Source organism: Lolium perenne, chromosome 7, assembly GCF_019359855.2.
Source record: "Lolium perenne isolate Kyuss_39 chromosome 7, Kyuss_2.0, whole genome shotgun sequence".
Taxonomy (NCBI): Eukaryota; Viridiplantae; Streptophyta; class Magnoliopsida; order Poales; family Poaceae; genus Lolium; species Lolium perenne.
In genome coordinates, this window is record NC_067250.2 from 229952449 (window position 1) to 229968751 (window position 16303).

Consider the following 16303-nt stretch of genomic DNA (forward strand, 5'->3'; position numbering starts at 1 on the left):
AACCGAGATGGATTGGGCTGATTTCAGATCACGACCATTTGGTTTGGTCACACATCTGCCACGTAGGATTTGCCAAGTTGGATCTGATGTGGACAGGTAGGCCAGCCTACGACCAAAATTTTGGTCATAGAATCTATGACCATCATTATAGTCATAGTTCTCTACAACCATTTAAATAAAAAGGTCGTTGTGCGCCGTCAGTGACGCTCAACTGGCGACCAACAGTTATTGGTCATGACGTGGTCATAGATGAGGCACAATGACCTTTCAGTGACTAATATGGAGGGTCGCAAGTCACCATATGTAATGTCCCAGGTTTAGAGACGATCGAGGGGTAGATTTTAGAAAGGGATGTGCATTGCATAGTAAATTCTGGGGAAATTTCGCGTTTTTAAACAAAAACTGCATCGAAGGGGGACAAGTTTCTCTCTCGATACCTTACAGGGTTAGGGTTTCGAGAGTGCGACAAACTTGCATCTCATTTCACTAGTTTAGGGTTTTGAGAAGAGAGGGGAGAGTTTGCATGATTGGATTCTAAATGAAGTGACATGGTTGAATTCAAACCAATGTTGAATTTGAATTTCAAATTCAAACATTAAATAATTACCCTAAATAATTCAATTGAGGAAATTCATTAAGTAAATAATCAATAATAAACAAGATGAACAATTATAATAAAGTAAAGCTCATTAGAGAAAACTTTGAGCTTTATTGATCATCACACAATATACATTGTCATTACAATATTCATAAGAGAAAATAAAATGAATTACAACACATTACAAGAATTGGTGAAATTGAAAAATACAAGAAAATGAAAAGAAAAATACAAGTAATGACCTAGTCTAAATTCTACAAGATCATCTTCACTTGATCTTGGATTTGATGAACTCCCTGTCCAATGTGATCAATTGATAATTCCTGCACATAAACACAACAAATAGAAGTTATGCCAAGTGGCATAGCCACTTGGCAGGTTAGAAAGAAATGGAAAATTGTGGATATGGATCAGCTCTGCCGAGCTGATCATCTCCAAACCAAGTTCAGAGTATCAGGTGCACATACACACAGCCAAACTGCTCACCAGGCAGTGTGCATGCTCAACAGCACACACAGGCCAGTGAGTCACCATAAGCTGCAGACCTTGCTGTCGACCAGAGAGGAAGGAGAAGGCCACATAAAAGCCTCCACAGTAAACCCTAGGCCATATCCATCGACAGGCTTCACAGGGTAAGTCACCAAGAACACAAGAACACATGAACAGCCACTGCTGTTCAATCTGATAATTCACCACAGTACTGAATCAAGCCACACAAGGTTGCAAGGAGGAGCAGGGCAAGCACAAGCTCAATCCTGAAGTAATCCTCTACACCAACAAACAATCTAGGAGCTGGAGTGAGGTATACACCAAATCAACCTGAGCAAAACCAAGTTTTGCTCATAAATAAGCATACATTGCATCACAGGAACACAGAAGGGTAGAATACCCTGTTTGTATCATCATTTGGCTATCAGCCATAGGATGCAAGCAAAACCAGGGTAAAACTATTAGGAATGGATCCAAGGGAACACTGATCAAGCCAACAGTATTAAGAAAAGGACTTAACCAGGGAAATCCAGCAAGGAACTAATCCCTATTTAGCTACCCAGATTCACCTAGCAACACACAGCTAGCAAAGCCATCGATTAATGGACAGATATATGTCCAAGATGATTTCAACATCAAATGATCCGCGATCTATTAAGGACTACCAAGATTAGTGCACAGAAGCATCCATGAGGTAGGAGCAACCATTTCTAAGCAGACAGAGCCTGCTAGGGTCACAACAGCTACCCAACCACATAGGAAATTCACCAAAGCATCACATCATTATCCAGAAGGATTCAATATGAGCTAGGGTTCCCAACCAGCGGTTGGCATCCCTCTAGCTACATCAAATTCATCCATATGATCATTACTGATAAACAGTTCACATCATTTATCCATCTAGTAAAGTAAGGAATTACAGATAAATGAAACAGTAAAGTAACTAAAGCACCAACATCTTGCCAGTGAACCAATGGCTCACTGCAAGCATCAGATGATGCTTGGGTAAGCACTAGCACACACCAGCACAAATACAAGTGTCACACAGACACCAGGTGAAGCACCAGTAAGGCACAGTAACAAGCAAGTGATGATCAATTGATCATCAGGGCCTGCTAAAGCATGCCAGGGCAGGCTAGAGTCAAACACTGGAATTCCACATGAATTCTATGAATTAAACAGCCACAGATAAGCAACACTAGTATTACAGACTAGCACATAACCATTTTTATGGTTATAACCAGAAGCAGATCATCAAGGAATTGATGTATATGAACAACAATTAAGCAAGGCCAAACCTACTATAAGCCAGGACTCAATAATCATCACATAAATAACACTGCCTCTTGCTAAACAGTAAGAACCACTCACAGTAATGAACCAGGGGAGCTAGAGCTTATTACAGCACAAGTAAGCAAGCAATAACAGTGGCTGGTGATGCTCAGATAAGCATCTAGCCAAATAATAACATGTATAACCCAAGGATGAGCAGAGCCAAGAATCAAAGGAAGCACACGCCACGCAAGGTTAGCACAAGCATCGAGCAGCATAGCAAAGATACGCACACACAAAGCAAGTTAGGCGCAGCGATAGCACAAACTAGAATCATGGCAAGCAGACACAAGAATAAGAGTAGCTGCGGTGGCAGCAAGGGCATGGCGGCATCTCCATCAGAGGAGGGCCATGGCCAGAGATGCTGGAGGAAGAAGAGGAGAAGGCAAGAATGAGAGAGAGGAGAGGATTGAAGGAGGCGTACCTGGAGCAGCAGCGCAAGGCGTGCCATGGCGGCACGGCGGCACGGGCCACCCACGGCAGCGCCAAGCCGCGCCTGGCCTGGCGACGCCGAGCGTGGACGCCCCACGGCAACACCACAGCAGCACCACGGCAACACCACAGTGGCACCACGGCGGCGCCATAGCACCTGGAGCGTCGGCGGCGACAAGAACGCCGAGGCACTCCACGCCAGGAGATCAGAGGCGAAGGGGGCGAGGCGAGCAAGCGGCGCAGCACGAATCGCCGCGGAGGATCTGAATCGCCGTCGAGTGGCAGTTCAGATGCGCCACATCTCGCCGGCGGCGATGGCCGGAGTCGGCCGGAATAATTCGGCGAAGGGGCGGCGACGCGTGCGTCGCCAGAGCTCTAGGGTTAGGGTTCGGACACGAGCGCGAGGTGAGGGAGTGAGCGACCGACCGCTCGGGTCGGTTGGACCCGAGCTGGTCTAGCCCAACCCACTGGGCTCCACTGACAGGTGGGCCCAGGGGCAAATCAGTCTTTTCCAAATTTTATTAAAAACCAGAAACTTGGAAATTCAATAGAAAATTGATAAAAGCTCTAAAAAAATATAATTAAAAATATTAAAATAGATCAGCATAAAATCCTCTATTTAAATAAAATATCAAAGTGAATTTTTGAAGACAATTAAGAATAAGTCCTATTTTGATCATTTAAATCACACACCTAATTTTTTATAACGAAAATAAGTCCATTAATGTATTTGGACTTTAAAAACACCTTGACAACATTTCAAGGTTGTACATTACTTTAAATCAAGTATCCTCAAATTATTCTTAGTATTAACCTCTTACATGAAAGAATGACAACATCGGAAGGGGGGAACAAACCCTAAAACTGGAATCATGCATAACTGCTTCTTTAACCATTGCCCTTATCGGACAATGATGCTATTTTTCAGACAGAGGACAAGGGTCAGTCCACACCTTCCAACTGCAAAACTTTGCAGTGTTCAGGCAAGTTCATCACTTGCTCATGTCATTTGAGTATTTTTATCAAATTACTTGCAAAAGTATTATGGTTATCACTATTGCACAAAAATCAAAACCACTACTTTCATAACTATGAATATGACTAAGTGGTGGGCAATGGAACCATGGATTGTGTTGATATGGTGGAGGTTCCATTGCACGGGTTTATATCCATCTAGGATTAAACAACAAATGTCGCCAGTGATTCTTGTGCCGTAATACCCGTGTTAACCATAAGATCCGGAGTGGGACGGAGTAGTCAAAAGTGTTTCCACCTCTCGTTCATCAATGGATGCGCTTACCGTAGACGGTTGTATCTTGCGGAGCAATTGGTGGGTGGGGAGCCCCTTCTAATTCCCCACGGTATAGCTGTTGCTTACCGTAGACGGTTGCTGCTTGCGGAACAATTGGTGGGTGGGGATCCCCTTCTAATTCCCCACGGTAATGTGGTCTATGATGGGTTGCAGCTACCGGCGAAGGAGTTTGGTTCAATCCCCATCGTCGTCGTGGTCGGGGTCCACCCTGAAATTACGGGAATAATGGGACCGGCGAGGACCCGTGGTCGGGGCATGCAACAAAGGGTGGGTGTTCGAGGTAGCGGAGGAACATGATTGGCTAGACCTTATACCGGGCCTCACACCAAAGGAAGTGTGGACGGGAAAGCTGCCCGGTTGGCACCAAGGTTAAGATCTCTTGTGGGTAAAGCAACACACCTCTGCAGAGTGTAAAGAACTGTGACCTGTCACTCCCTGTTCCGGGATTGAGGAACTGCGAATGCGGCCGGAAAGGAGCTCCATGAAGTTCTAGTAAACCGGTGAAGGCTGACGGACATAGCTCTTTGAAATAAAAGCAATCTCTTGAAGAAATGTTTATCAAAACTTGCATTGGTATTAGACTTTCTGGTCTAATATCGTAGCTAGTGCATTAAACACCTCTTACCTATAATGAACTTGTTGAGTACGCTCGTACTCATACCACTCTTAAATCCCATGCTTAGATTGTCTGAATCGTCTGGAGGAGGACTACGACAGCAATGATGGAGCCGAGATCATCGGCTACGAGGAACCAGACCTCTCAGGAGGAGTTGAAGGCGTAGACTATCTCATAGTCTACGGATCCGGGGAGGCTTCCGGAGGAGAACAAGCCTAGAGATATCTGATGGGTAGTAGTAGCCGAGCAGCACAAACTCTTACTATTTAGCTGCTCGATAAAATAAATTTTTAGTTTAATGAGACTCTGGTATTGTAAGTTAAGTTGGGTTCGCCTCGAACCCAGGAGGTATCCTCTTATGACCCAAGAGGAGCTCCAAGACGACTTGTGTATGTTAATTGTAATAATATGTGAATGAGTTATGGACCTGCTATGTTCTGTTGTACTACTCTGAGGGATGTAACATTTGCGGAATGGTACTTCGTGAATGTTATATCAACGACTGGCATACTACAACATGAAGTGGTATGCAGGGTCACCGCAGTTGGTATCAGAGCAAAAGCTTTGACCTTAGGTTGGAACCTAATAAATGGGACCAAACGTTAGGAGTCAAATAGGACTAATAAAGAATTCTCTAAAAATATGGTGTATATTCAATTGAGAATACAACAATCATATGTTTTAGTGCGATAATTCTTTATTATCTCTATTATGATGCATTATTACTAATCTTATAATCTTTCTATTTCTACAGCCAACATGGCAAGTTCACGACCGGGAAGAAACGTGAAAGTTATGGATTCCACACTGAACGAATACCAAGGAGGACTTGCAGATATCCTACGAGCCATGTTATTGGAATTTGGGTGCGATCCCCAGATTCCAGTAAAGAAGTACATGTTCTATGATGGACCGGTATTGGCCAAGTGCAGGGTAGGACTGCGACTTCCCGAATCTTTGGGAATGAGCGTAGTCATGCCAGCTGGAGAAGCTAGGACAACCAACACAGCCTACCATATAGCGGTTATGAGAGCCATAACCGACATACGGGAACATAAGACAAAAGAGCTTATGGATTCCGAGTTCTCCCATATTCCTCATAATCAGGAGGAAGAAGATCCCATGCTCAACCACTACAAATACGCCAAACGCAAACCCATAGCAGCGGCAAAATATATGGATAATAGCCGTAACTTCATATCATTACTCTTTCAGCTGAATCATCATCTGATAGGAGCAATTGATACGATGCTTGAGGAATTCACTGAACCCAAGGAGGAGAGTAGGGGGAAAGAACCTATGGAGAATGTGGTGCACACACCAGTTTATTCAGCTGGTGACTACATCAGCATTGATCCACTTGCACGTGAACCTACACCATACACACAGGAACTACCTGGGTAGTTCCTATGGGGGATACGAAGGCGGAGAGGAATCCGGAAACAACCAGCGTTCCGAGACTCCTATCGAGAATTCCAGGGGTTGGCGTTGGGGATCGGATACTGGAACTCATAGTACTTCTGTGTATTATGATGGAGAGATGAATGATGACGCAACAACCCAGAACCAGAGCTATCCTAGTAATGAAGGAGTGGATGGAGGATATCCGACTCAAGTTGAGTCGGGTATGAGTTTTGGTAACCCTTATTGTGGGGCTACAGGAGAGTACACCCGATGGGTGGACTATAATGCACTCAACGATCAGTTTGTGAACACTGATTTCTCCTTAGGATCATCATCCGATTCGGATTACAAGCCAACGGGGAGACCTTATGTTCCAGGGTCTATCAGGAGGACGACACGTTCGACCGGATGGAAGCCTGGAATGTATCGGGAGTGAAGATCGACTAGAGTCCACCAAGGGAGGCGAGGCTATAATACACAAGTACCACGTGTATTATAGTTTGTAATATTTGTATAAATTTGTACATATACTTTAATAAGTGAGTTTGCATACTCACATCGACTTGAGTATTGTAATAAGACCACTTATGTATGTATATACAGGGTATATGTTTTGTATGATTTGGATTTGCTTCTTGATTTCCATTGCGTGACTAGTTCTGTGCACAATGTTGAGCTCAGAAAACTTGCGCATGGAGTAATTATGAGTATCATCTTGTGTTGCAGAACTAGGGGGTTATGTCGGGAACGCTAGGAGACGAGACTGAAGCACAGCGCATGGAGCGCGAAGCAAAACAAAAGGAAGAGGCTGAGGGTGCAGCCAGAGATCAGTTTCCACCACCACCACCACCCATGACGCAGCAAAACTTTATCCAGTACATGCAGCTGGTGGAGGAGCGACAGCGTGTAACGCTGGAGCAGCAGAATAAATTCTTTCAAGAGTTGCTGCAGCAGAACAGGGTGGAGAGACCTGAGAACCCGGGAGTCACATTAGCAGACTTCCAAAACACCAAGCCGATATCTTTCGCATACGCGCCCGAGCCAATGGACGCGGAAGATTGGCTGATGGATACAGAGCGCAAGCTCAACACCGTTGGATGTAACGACCAAGAGAAGGTTCGTTATGCTACCCATCTGCTATGTGGACCTGCCGCATCATGGTGGGATAATATTGTAGCCGTTTACCCGGCTGGAAAGGTATTTACCTGGGAGGAATTCACGAGGAAGTTCAGGGAATCCAATGTCCCTGAAAGTATAGTGGAACTAAAGCGTCGAGAATTTGAAAGTCTCGAGCAGAAGGACAAGGCAATCCTGACTTATGTCAGGGAGTTCTCTAAACTGTCCCGGTACGCTGTTGAGGAAGTCAACACCGAAGACAAGAAGAAAAAGAGATTTCTGAGGGGGTTAAGTCCCCAGTTCAAGGTACAGCTCCGTATGATGAGAGCGACGGAGTTTCAAGAGTTGGTGGATGCAGCCATCACTCTGGAGGATGATTTCAAGCAATTGCAGGAGGAGAAGAGGAAAAAGGCCAAGTTTGAGCCTAAGAGGTTTGTTAGTAACAAGCCTAATACCAGCTTGAGTTTCAAGCCCAGATACAACAACAACAACAACAACAACAGCTACAATAACAGGAGGAACCAAGGAAACCAAGCCGCAAACCAGATTGTTTGCCGCATTTGTGGGTTTAGAGGGCATCTTTCACAAGATTGCCGGAAACCCAAGATCATATGCTTTGGGTGTCGTCAGGAGGGGCACATGCTGAAGGATTGCCCCAAGAAGAATAGTGGAGGAGGTCAGTCAGGAGGAGGAGGAAACCGAGGAGGAAACACCGGAGGCAACTGGAAGAATAAGAAGCCCTTCGGCAAGCTGAACTGCACTGGAGGAGGTGGTCAACTCTGACCAGGCGGTGATAGGTACGCTCCAGATACTCACTCATCCTGGCAAAGTACTTTTTGATACTGGTGCAACTACATCATTCATTTCTCAACAATTCATCACCAAACATGGGATTAGTTGCACTAAGTTAGATACACCCATAACCATACTTTCTGCGGGGGGAACGATAGTAGTAACCCATGCCAAACAAAAACAAGTCATTATGATCAATAAGTGCGCGTTTGACGCGAACCTGTTCATTTTACCGATGAAGGACATTGATGTCATTCTTGGTATGAACTGGTTAGAAGCTAATGGAGCATTGATCGACTGTGTAAACAAGACAGTATCATTGAAAAGTTCCGATGGAAGTAGAATGATCTACCAAGGCGACAAACATACACAGATTGAAGTTGAGCTACAGCTGAACAACATGAAGGAGGTGAAGTTAGAAGAAATACCTGTAGTAAATGAATTCCAGGATGTGTTTCCTGCGGAATTACCTGGTATGCCACCAGATAGGGAGATAGAATTCACTATCGACCTAATCCCAGGAACAGCTCCGATTGCCAAAGCACCATATAAGATGGGGCCTAAGGAGTTGAAAGAACTTAAGGAGCAACTGGATGACTTGGAACAAAAGGGATTCATTCAGGAGAGTGTTTCACCATGGGGATCACCTGTGATCTTCGTGGATAAAAGAGATGGAGGAAGAAGGATGTGCGGAGACTACAGGAATTTGAACAACGTCACAATCAAGAACAAGTATCCACTTCCCAGAATACAAGATCTATTTGATCAAGTGAGAGGCGCGGGAGTCTTTTCCAAGATTGATCTAAGATCGGGTTATCACCAGATAAAGATCAAGAAGGAGGACGTTCCGAAAACTGCCTTTGTCTCAAGGTATGGACACCATGAATACCTTGTAGTACCTTTTGGATTGACCAACGCCCCAGCAATATTCATGAATCTCATGAATAAGATCTTCATGCCATATTTAGACAAGTTTGTCATCGTATTTATCGATGATATTCTGATATATTCCAAGAACAAGGCAGAACATGCCGAACATTTGAGGTTAGTGTTGCAAACACTAAGAGAACATCAACTCTACGCCAAACTTAGTAAGTGTGAATTTTGGCTAGATCAAGTGGAATTTCTTGGTCATGTCATTAGTAAAGATGGAATAGCTGTTAACCCGAGCAAGGTAGCAGCAGTTCTAGAATGGGAAGCACCCAAGACTGTCAAGGAAATCAGAGGATTCCTAGGAATGGCAGGATATTATCGGAGATTCATTGAAGGATTCTCTAAGATAGCAGGACCAATGACAAAGTTGCTAAGGAAGAACACACCATTCGTGTGGTCAGAGGAGTGTGAGAAGAGTTTTCAAACTCTGAAGGAGAAACTCACCACGGCACCGGTGTTAGCGCTCAGGAAGTTGGCAAGGATTACACCGTGTACTGTGACGCATCCAAACATGGATTGGGTTGCGTACTCATGCAAGATCGGAAAGTGATATCTTATGGATCGAGGCAACTCAGACCTCATGAAGTGAACTATCCAACACATGACTTGGAATTAGCAGCTGTCGTTTTTGCACTCAAAACTTGGAGACATTTTCTCTATGGAGCGAAGTGTGAGCTCTATACAGATCATAAAAGCCTCAAATATTTCTTCACTCAAAAGGAACTCAACATGAGGCAGAAAAGATGGCTAGAATTGATCAAGGATTATGATCTGACAATCAATTACACACCAGGGAAGGCTAATGTTGTAGCAGACGCCCTGAGTAGGAAGAGTACCGGAGGAGTGGAACAAGAAATATCACCGGAGTTGAGGAAGGAAATAAGCCAAGCCCAAATACAACTTTGGGAGAAAGAAGCCCATGAAGGATTATCGGCGTTGCAAGTAGCCGATGAGCTTAATGTCAACCTGAAGAATGAGATAATGATGGGTCAGTTGGACGATCCATTCATTGTAGAAGAGATGAGAAGAATAGATGAGGGAAGACCATCAGAATTTCACCGAGGAGAATCTGGATCTTTATGGTTCCAGAAAAGAATTTGCGTTCCGGATATTGCTGAAATTAAGGAAGTAATACTCCGGGAAGCTCATCAAACCCCATATTCCATACATCCGGGAAGTACAAAGATGTACATGGACCTAAAGGAACTATTCTGGTGGAATAACATGAAGAGGGAGATAGCACAATATGTGGCAGAATGCCATACATGCCAGCGAGTGAAGGCTGAACACCAGAGTCCGGCAGGGAAGTTACAACCTTTACCTATTCCAGAGTGGAAATGATAGGAAATAGGGATGGATTTCATCACCGGACTACCCATGACCAATAAAAAGAAGGACATGATATGGGTAATTGTGGACCGGTTGACGAAGAGCGCTCACTTCTTAGCGGTAAACCAGCAGGATAAAGGAGAGAAACTCATTGATCTTTACATCAAAGAGATCGTGAGTAAGCATGGAGTGCCTAAGAAGATAGTATCGGATCGAGGATCCGTGTTCACATCAGCATTCTGGAAGCAACTTCACGAAGCTTTAGGATCCAAGTTGGATTATAGTACCGCTTATCATCCCCAGACCGGTGGACAAACCGAGAGAACCAACCAGATCTTAGAAGATATGCTTAGGGCTTGTGCCCTAGACTTCGGAGGATCATGGGAAGAACACCTACCACTAGCAGAGTTTTCATATAACAATAGTTATCAAAGCAGCATCAAGATGTCACCATTTGAAGCTCTGTATGGAAGGAAGTGTAGATCACCGATATGTTGGTATGAAGCCGGAGCAAGCAAGGAGTTCAACCCTGATTATGTCAAGGAAAAACAAGAAATCATTGACATTATCAGAGACAGGCTCAAGATAGCCCAAAGTCGGCAAAAGAGTTATGCCGATCAGAAGAGAAGGACATGGGAACCACAAGTTGGAGACATGGTTTATCTTAAGGTAAGCCCGATGAAAGGACTCCAGAGGTTTGGAGTAAAAGGAAAACTCAGTCCTAGATATATAGGACCTTTCAAGATACTAAGTCAGAACAGAGGTTTAGCCTTTGAGTTGGATTTACCGGGAAGGCTAGCTCAAGTTCACAACGTGTTCCATGTGTCACAACTGCGGAAATGTTTGAACACCCCAGATGAACCAATAGCACATGATGAGCTCGAGATACAACCAGACTTAACCTACATCGAGAAGCCAGCCAAGATTCTCGAGGAGAGCTGGAAACAACTCAGAAATAAAGCTATCAAGTATTGCAAGATACAATGGAAGCATCATCCCGAGAGGGAAGCCACCTGGGAAAAAGAGGAAGACCTGAGGAAAACATACCCCGAGCTGTTCAGGTATTACAACCACAACTTCGGGACGAAGTTTTCTTTAAGGGGGAAAGGCTGTAATGTCCCAGGTTTAGAGACGATCGAGGGGTAGATTTTAGAAAGGGATGTGCATTGCATAGTAAATTCTGGGGAAATTTCGCGTTTTTAAACAAAAACTGCATCGAAGGGGGACAAGTTTCTCTCTCGATACCTTACAGGGTTAGGGTTTCGAGAGTGCGACAAACTTGCATCTCATTTCACTAGTTTAGGGTTTTGAGAAGAGAGGGGAGAGTTTGCATGATTGGATTCTAAATGAAGTGACATGGTTGAATTCAAACCAATGTTGAATTTGAATTTCAAATTCAAACATTAAATAATTACCCTAAATAATTCAATTGAGGAAATTCATTAAGTAAATAATCAATAATAAACAAGATGAACAATTATAATAAAGTAAAGCTCATTAGAGAAAACTTTGAGCTTTATTGATCATCACACAATATACATTGTCATTACAATATTCATAAGAGAAAATAAAATGAATTACAACACATTACAAGAATTGGTGAAATTGAAAAATACAAGAAAATGAAAAGAAAAATACAAGTAATGACCTAGTCTAAATTCTACAAGATCATCTTCACTTGATCTTGGATTTGATGAACTCCCTGTCCAATGTGATCAATTGATAATTCCTGCACATAAACACAACAAATAGAAGTTATGCCACTTGGCAGGTTAGAAAGAAATGGAAAATTGTGGATATGGATCAGCTCTGCCGAGCTGATCATCTCCAAACCAAGTTCAGAGTATCAGGTGCACATACACACAGCCAAACTGCTCACCAGGCAGTGTGCATGCTCAACAGCACACACAGGCCAGTGAGTCACCATAAGCTGCAGACCTTGCTGTCGACCAGAGAGGAAGGAGAAGGCCACATAAAAGCCTCCACAGTAAACCCTAGGCCATATCCATCGACAGGCTTCACAGGGTAAGTCACCAAGAACACAAGAACACATGAACAGCCACTGCTGTTCAATCTGATAATTCACCACAGTACTGAATCAAGCCACACAAGGTTGCAAGGAGGAGCAGGGCAAGCACAAGCTCAATCCTGAAGCAATCCTCTACACCAACAAACAATCTAGGAGCTGGAGTGAGGTATACACCAAATCAACCTGAGCAAAACCAAGTTTTGCTCATAAATAAGCATACAATGCATCACAGGAACACAGAAGGGTAGAATACCCTGTTTGTATCATCATTTGGCTATCAGCCATAGGATGCAAGCAAAACGAGGGTAAAACTATTAGGAATGGATCCAAGGGAACACTGATCAAGCCAACAGTATTAAGAAAAGGACTTAACCAGGGAAATCCAGCAAGGAACTAATCCCTATTTAGCTACCCAGATTCACCTAGCAACACACAGCTAGCAAAGCCATCAGATTAATGGACAGATATATGTCCAGTATGATTTCAACATCAAATGATCTGGCAGTCTATGAAGGACTACCAAGATTAGTGCACAGAAGCATCCATGAGGTAGGAGCAACCATTTCTAAGCAGACAGAGCCTGCTAGGGTCACAACAGCTACCCAACCACATAGGAAATTCACCAAAGCATCACATCATTATCCAGAAGGATTCAGTATGAGCTAGGGTTCCCAACCAGTGGTTGGCATCCCTCTAGCTACATCAAATTCATCCATATGGTCATTACTGATAAACAGTTCACATCATTTATCCATCTAGTAAAGTAAGGAATTACAGATAAATGAAACAGTAAAGTAACTAAAGCACCAACATCTTGCCAGTGAACCAATGGCTCACTGCAAGCATCAGATGATGCTTGGGTAAGCACTAGCACACACCAGCACAAATACAAGTGTCACACAGACACCAGGTGAAGCACCAGTAAGGCACAGGCAACAAGCAAGTGATGATCAATTGATCATCAGGGCCTGCTAAAGCATGCCAGGGCAGGCTAGAGTCAAACACTGGAATTCCACATGAATTCTATGAATTAAACAGCCACAGATAAGCAACACTAGTATTACAGACTAGCACATAACCATTTTTATGGTTATAACCAGAAGCAGATCATCAAGGAATTGATGTATATGAACAACAATTAAGCAAGGCCAAACCTACTATAAGCCAGGACTCAATAATCATCACATAAATAACACTGCCTCTTGCTAAACAGTAAGAACCACTCACAGTAATGAACCAGGGGAGCTAGAGCTTATTACAGCACAAGTAAGCAAGCAATAACAGTGGCTGGTGATGCTCAGATAAGCATCTAGCCAAATAATAACATGTATAACCCAAGGATGAGCAGAGCCAAGAATCAAAGGAAGCACACGCCACAGCAAGGTTAGCACAAGCATCAGAGCAGCATAGCAGCATACGCACACACAGCAAGTTAGGCGCAGCAGTAGCACAGCTAGAATCATGGCAAGCAGCACACAGCAATAAGAGTAGCTGCAGTGGCAGCAAGGGCATGGCGGCATCTCCATCAGGAGGAGGGCCATGGCCAGAGATGCTGGAGGAAGAAGAGGAGAAGGCAAGAATGAGAGAGAGGAGAGGATTGAAGGAGGCGTACCTGGAGCAGCAGCGCAAGGCGTGCCATGGCGGCACGGCGGCACGGGCCACCCACGGCAGCGCCAAGCCGCGCCTGGCCTGGCGACGCCGAGCGTGGACGCCCCACGGCAACACCACGCAGCACCACGGCAACACCACAGTGGCACCACGGCGGCGCCATAGCACCTGGAGCATCGGCGGCGACAAGAACGCCGAGGCACTCCACGCCAGGAGATCAGAGGCGAAGGGGGCGAGGCGAGCAAGCGGCGCAGCACGAATCGCCGCGGAGGATCTGAATCGCCGTCGAGTGGCGGTTCAGATGCGCCACATCTCGCCGGCGGCGATGGCCGGAGTCGGCCGGAACAATTCGGCGAAGGGGCGGCGACGCGTGCGTCGCCAGAGCTCTAGGGTTAGGGTTCGGACACGAGCGCGAGGTGAGGGAGTGAGCGACCGACCGCTCGGGTCGGTTGGACCCGAGCTGGTCTAGCCCAACCCACTGGGCTCCACTGACAGGTGGGCCCAGGGGCAAATCAGTCTTTTCCAAATTTTATTAAAAACCAGAAACTTGGAAATTCAATAGAAAATTGATAAAAGCTCTAAAAAATATATAATTAAAAATATTAAAATAGATCAGCATAAAATCCTCTATTTAAATAAAATATCAAAGTGAATTTTTGAAGACAATTAAGAATAAGTCCTATTTTGATCATTTAAATCACACACCTAATTTTTTATAATGAAAATAAGTCCATTAATGTATTTGGACTTTAAAAACACCTTGACAACATTTCAAGGTTGTACATTACTTTAAATCAAGTATCCTCAAATTATTCTTAGTATTAACCTCTTACATGAAAGAATGACAACATCGGAAGGGGGGAACAAACCCTAAAACTGGAATCATGCATAACTGCTTCTTTAACCATTGCCCTTATCGGACAATGATGCTATTTTTCAGAGACAGAGGACAAGGGTCAGTCCACACCTTCCAACTGCAAAACTTTGCAGTGTTCAGGCAAGTTCATCACTTGCTCATGTCATTTGAGTATTTTTATCAAATTACTTGCAAAAGTATTATGGTTATCACTATTGCACAAAAATCAAAACCACTACTTTCATAACTATGAATATGACTAAGTGGTGGGCAATGGAACCATGGATTGTGTTGATATGGTGGAGGTTCCATTGCACGGGTTTATATCCATCTAGGATTAAACAACAAATGTCGCCAGTGATTCTTGTGCCGTAATACCCGTGTTAACCATAAGATCCGGAGTGGGACGGAGTAGTCAAAAGTGTTTCCACCTCTCGTTCATCAACGGATGTGCTTACCGTAGACGGTTGTATCTTGCGGAGCAATTGGTGGGTGGGGAGCCCCTTCTAATTCCCCACGGTATAGCTGTTGCTTACCGTAGACGGTTGCTGCTTGCGGAACAATTGGTGGGTGGGGATCCCCTTCTAATTCCCCACGGTAATGTGGTCTATGATGGGTTGCAGCTACCGGCGAAGGAGTTTGGTTCAATCCCGCATTCGTCGTCGTGGTCGGGGTCCACCCTGAAATTACGGGAATAATGGGACCGGCGAGGACCCAGGGTCGGGGCATGCAACAAAGGGTGGGTGTTCGAGGTAGCGGAGGAACATGATTGGCTAGACCTTATACCGGGCCTCACACCAAAGGAAGTGTGGACGGGAAAGCTGCCCGGTTGGCACCAAGGTTAAGATCTCTTGTGGGTAAAGCAACACACCTCTGCAGAGTGTAAAGAACTGTGACCTGTCACTCCCTGTTCTGGGATTGAGGAACTGCGAACGCGGCCGGAAAGGAGCTCCATGAAGTTCTAGTAAACCGGTGAAGGCTGACGGACATAGCTCTTTGAAATAAAAGCAATCTCTTGAAGAAATGTTTATCAAAACTTGCATTGGTATTAGACTTTCTGGTCTAATATCGTAGCTAGTGCATTAAACACCTCTTACCTATAATGAACTTGTTGAGTACGCTCGTACTCATACCACTCTTAAATCCCATGCTTAGATTGTCTGAATCGTCTGGAGGAGGACTACGACAGCAATGATGGAGCCGAGATCATCGGCTACGAGGAACCAGACCTCTCAGGAGGAGTTGAAGGCGTAGACTATCTCATAGTCTACGGATCCGGGGAGGCTTCCGGAGGAGAACAAGCCTAGAGATATCTGATGGGTAGTAGTAGCCGAGCAGCACAAACTCTTACTATTTAGCTGCTCGATAAAATAAATGTTTAGTTTAATGAGACTCTGGTATTGTAAGTTAAGTTGGGTTCGCCTCGAACCCAGGAGGTATCCTCTTATGACCCAAGA